The sequence below is a fragment of the Neomonachus schauinslandi genome, chromosome X, assembly GCF_002201575.2.
Source record: "Neomonachus schauinslandi chromosome X, ASM220157v2, whole genome shotgun sequence".
In the NCBI taxonomy this organism is placed as follows: Eukaryota; Metazoa; Chordata; class Mammalia; order Carnivora; family Phocidae; genus Neomonachus; species Neomonachus schauinslandi.
This window is the reverse complement of record NC_058419.1, coordinates 3,497,113-3,502,647: the sequence shown is the minus strand read 5'-3', so window position 1 is coordinate 3,502,647 and position 5,535 is coordinate 3,497,113.

Genomic DNA, 5,535 nt, shown 5'->3' with positions numbered 1-5,535 from the left:
TATACAATTGTCCCAGCACCATTTGGTGAAAAGATTTTTACTCTATTGAATTACCTTCATAACTTTGTCAAAAATCATCATAAGGGTTTATTTCTAGGCCCTATCTATTCCTTTGATCTGTATCTAAAAAGAAGATATGGCAATCAGTATTCAAGACAATGTAGTATCATTTATCCTTTTTATATATTGCTGGATTCTATTTATTATCTTCTTTAGGATTTTTTCACAACTATTTCATGAATAATACTAGTCTGTAATTTCTCTTCTTGTAATGGTCTTTTCACATTTTGGTATCAATATTAAGTTCGCATGGTTTATCTTTTTCCATTCTTTTAATTTCAATATATGTATATCATTATATTTGAAGTGAGTTTCTTTTAGAGTGCTTTTAATTGGGTGGTTTTTTTTTCATCCATTCTGACAATCTCGGTCTTTTAATTGATGTGTTTAGATCTTTTACATTCAGTGCAGTTAGTGATAGAATTGGATTTAAGTCTACCATTTAATTGTTTTCTGTTTGCTGCCTCTGTTTTTTATTCCACTGTTTTGCTTTTGTTAACTCATTTTGGGTTATTTGAACTTTTTAAGTATTCATTTTATTTTTATTTTTTTAAGTTTTATTTAAATTCCAGTTAGTTGGGGCACCTGGGTGGCTCAGTCGTTAAGCGTCTGCCTTTGGCTCAGGTCATGATTCTAGGGTCCTGGGATTGAGCCCCGCATCAGGCTCCCTGCTCCACGGGGAGCCTGCTTCTCCCTCTCCCACTCTCCCTGCTTGTGTTCCCTCTCTTGCTATCTCTCTCTCTGTCAAATAAATAAATAAAATCTTTTAAAAAATAAATTCCAGTTAGTTTACATACAGTGTAATATTAGTTTCAGGTGTACAATACAGTGATTCAACAATGCCATATATTACCTGGTGCTCATCAGGAGAAGGGCATTCCTTAATCCCCATCACCTATTTCACCCATTCTCCAGCCACCTTCCCTTTGGTAACAATCAGTTTGCTCTCCGTATTTAAGAGTCTGTTTCATTTTATCTATTGTGTTTTTGATTTTATATCTTTGTACACTTTTCTTAGTGGTTTATCTATAGATCAACCTATATATCTAGCTACATATATATATATATATATATTTGTTAATATTTGTCAAGCTACATTATATATATAGGTTTCAACCATATAGATTTCCTTCCTCTTTCTATTGTAGTTGTATCATGTATTATACTTACATACATTGAAAACCCCATCCCTAAATGTTATATTTGCTTTCAACCATTAGACATATTTTAAAGAACTTGAATGACAATAAATCTATTATATTTACCCAGATGTTTAACATTCCTGTTACTTTTCTTTCATTTCTGATGTTCTAAATTTCCTTCTGGTTTTATTTCCCTTTTGTCTGAAGAAATTAATTTAGCAATTCTTTTAGAGCAGATCTGCTGGCAGCAAATTCTCTTACTTTTTCTTCATCTGTGAATGTCTTTATTTAACCTTTATCCCTGAATAATATTTTCACTGAACATAGAATTGTGGATTCAAAGTTCTTTTCTTGTAGCACGCGAAAAATGTTGAGCCATGTTCTTTTGGCTTCTGTGATTTTTGCAGAGGAAAAAATGCATTATTCAAATTATTACTCCTTTCTAAGTAATGTGTAGTTTTTCTTATGCTACTTTCAATTTCTTTCATGTTTAGTTTTGAACAGTTTGATTATGATTTGTCAAAGCATGGTTTTCTTTGGGTTTATCTTGTTTAGGGTTCCCTGAGCTTCTTGAATATGCAGGTTTGCATCTTTAGTCAAATTTGGGGAGTTTTCAGTCAGTATGTCTTCAAATATTTGTTCTGCACACTCTTTCTCCTCTCCTTCTGGGACTCCAATGATATGAAAGTTAGAACTTTTAGTCTTGTCCCAAGGTCCCTGAGTCTCTGTTCATTTTTTAAAATTGTTTTCTTCTGTCATTCATATTGAATATTTTCTATTGATCTATCTGCATGTTTACTAACTCTCTCCTCTTTCATCTCCAATCTCCCATCCTGTGAAGAGTTGTTTTGTTTTTGGTGTGTGTGTGTGTGTGTATGTGTGTTTGGTTATTGTATTTTTAATTCTATACTTTCCAGTTGGTTGTTCTTTATGACATCCATTTTTTTTCCGAGTCTTCTATTTTTCTACTTATTGCTAGAATGTTTGCACTTACTTCTTGGGACTTAATAATAGCTACTTTAAATGCTTTGTCAGATAACTCTCACATCTTTTTCATCTTGGTGTTGGCATTTGCTGCCTTTCCCCATGAAAGTTGAGACTTTATTAGTTCTTCATATTTTTCTTTTTCATATTTTTCATTTCCAGTGATCACCATTTTTGTGTAAATCCAAGTTTTAACCGGAAATAGAGTAGGAGGCCTGTGCTTTTCATGCAATGTTATGCCTACTTGTGTTATCTGCTTTTAATTGATCGTAAGTCATGATTTCTACCTCTTCTCATTTCTAGTACATAAGAGAACTGTGTAATCTTCCCTGTTTTCTCTTGTAGACTGATAGGGTGAGGTGATGATCACCTCAGTGCTTGGGACTGGTTTGAAGTTTTTTTTTTTAAAGATTTTATTTATTTATTTGAGACAGAGAGAATGAGATACAGAGAGCATGAGAGGGAGGAGGGTCAGAGGGAGAAGCAGACTCCCTGCCGAGCAGGGAGCCCGATGCGGGACTCGATCCAGGGACTCCAGGATCATGACCTGAGCCGAAGGCAGTCGCTTAACCAACTGAGCCACCCAGGCGCCCTGGTTTGAAGTTTTAATAAAACTTAACTCTGGTTCATCCCCCTTCCTTGGACATGGCCCTCTTATGCTTTTATTTTTTACTTTTATTTATTTTTATTTTTTAAAATATTTTATTTTTATTTATTTGACAGAGAGAGACACAGCCAGAGAGGGAACATAAGCAGAAGGAGTGGGAGAGGGAGAAGCAGGCTTCCCGCCGAGCAGGGACCCCGATGCGGGGCTCGATCCCAGGACCCCAAGATCATGACCCGAGCCGAAGGCAGTCGCTTAACCAACTGAGCCACCCAGGCACCCCCCTCTTATGCTTTTAATTGAGAACCATGTAGGTCTCTGTTTCCTCCATCCTAAAAGAATTAGGGATGGTAATGTCAAAAGAGTGAAGTGGTAATATAAACACTCCCACAGATAGTAATGATAGAAATGGGATAATATGATTAAAAACAATTATTTAAAGGCACTGAAGGGGTGCCTGGGTGACTCAGTTGGTTACGCGTCTACCTTTGGCTCAGGTCATGATCCCAGGGTCCTGGGATTAAGCCCCACATCAGGCTCCCTGCTCAGCAAAGAGCCTGCTTTTCCCTCTCCCTTTGCTGCTCCTTCTGCTTGTGCACTCTCTCTCTCTCTCTCTCTGTCAAATAAATAAATAAAATCTTTTAAAAAGGCACTGAAATCCTTGTAAGAGCAACCAGAATGCAGATGATAATTTATTCTAAAACTTCAAGCTATAAGATTGTGATTTTGTTGCTTCTGACCTGAGAATGGTTTCCAAGCCCCACAACTATGACTACTGGTGGAGATTGACTGTCTTACCAGCTGAAGGGGCCAGAGTATAGAGTTTGGTGATGTAAAAACAATTTGAAACTTAAAGGGGAAATTCCAGAAGCATGATTGAAAATTTAAAATGGCAATCCTGTTATCAAGAAAACTGCAGAAGGAATGTGACCAAAATTTTGAATATAAACTCTAGCCGAACCCCTAAGTAATAGCAAAAAGCTATTTGACACCAAAGAGAAATTTATTCTTAAAATGTAGAAGAAGATAGAGATTTAAGCTCTAGATGGAACCTGTAGTTCTTTCAAGGGTCCCCAGAAACAAAAGATTCTTGTGTGATGGTGGAGGGGAGTAAAAAGTGTAGTGTTGGAGAGACTTGAGACTTGAGAATTTAGGTTAAAGGGCAGGAGTACTCTCTCCATTTCTGCCCTCTTTTTCTTCAGACAGACCTAACTTGAGGTAGTCATATCTCAATATCCCCCCCAAAAAATGTTCTTGGATTAAAAAATGAGTAGCATTATAGCCATTGGCCTATTACTGGGTGATGGTTTATGGCAATAATGTTATCCAAACATGTTAAAAGAAGGTAATTAATATTTAGACAGATATTTTTGAAAAGAATGGGCAAGCTTTTATTATATCTACAAAGGAAAAGGGCATTCCAGGGAGAAAGCATAACATGGGCAAAGGCTAAGAGGTGGAATGATGCATATGGCAGGTTGTAGAGTCCTAAGTTGTGCAGTTTACATGAGGCATAAAGATGGCAGAAGAGTAGAAAGAGAGTCCTGCATTCTGGAGCTCATTCAGTCCACTCTTCCCAACCTGCAGTTTGTCCAGAGCTGCTGACAAAGGGGCTGCCTAGACAGGTATTTTATCACTTATGTAATTCAGCTGTAAAATCCAATCCATTATTTGGCTCATCATATAAAGCAATTGTAAAAGTCATAGTCAATAGTTTTGAAAAGCTTTTATGTTGGGATAGACTGAAATTGATCTACTTCATTTAATTATTATGTCTTTTAGGATTCGCCAACCTTCCCTCAGACTTAATTAGCTTAAAACTAAGGAGACTTTCTCTTACCTCTGAATTCCTATAGCATTTCTTTGACCAGACTTTTTATTTGGCACTTGATAGACTCATAAAATTTGGAGTTGGAGAGAACTTTATTTAAAAGTCATCTAATTGAAAAAAAAATAAAAATAAAAGTCATCTAATTGAACTTAACAGTCACTGTGGGGATTTCTTTTATCATATCTGTTATAGATATTTATCTAACCTTTGATTGAATACTTCTAGTAATTGGGAACTTTTTACTGCTGAAGGCTTCTCCACAGTTACATAGCTAGATATTTTCTTGGAGCATGTGGAGGACAAGTCTGAGCAGGAGACTAAGAAGGAGCTACTAGACAAGTAGAAGGAAAATGAAGAGAGAATCGTATCCTGGAAACAAAGGCGAAAGAGAGTTGTTCCCATTGCCCTTAGCTAATTGACACATTTCCCAGTTTTCCACTTCACCTTGGAGAAAACACTTTTCACTTACAAATTAACCAGTTTGCCAAATCCAAAGGAGGAATTCTGTCAGAATGTCTTCTGGACAAGTTGCTGAAAGAATACCAATGCCAGAGATTTTTTTTTTTTAACTCAATTTAAGTAAAGTCAGAAAAAGTCAGAGATAGAAAGACACTTTGAGGATCTAGTTCCAAACCATCACCTTCCATGTGTGAAAGCTGAGGCCCAGAGAGAGAGGAAGGGACTTGCTCAGGGTCATATCTGTAGATCATAATGGTTTGAGAACAGGAAGAATGACTGGGTAGAGCATGTCTTACTCCAGAGTCACAGAATTAGCTCTATCTTCTGATTTTGCACTGATTGAATTTGACAGAGGATTTATTTCACTAAACCTATATTTTCACCTGAAAATTAGGTTAGTCATACACACAATAATTCACACTTCATAGGGAATTTTTTCTTTGTGAAGACCAAAT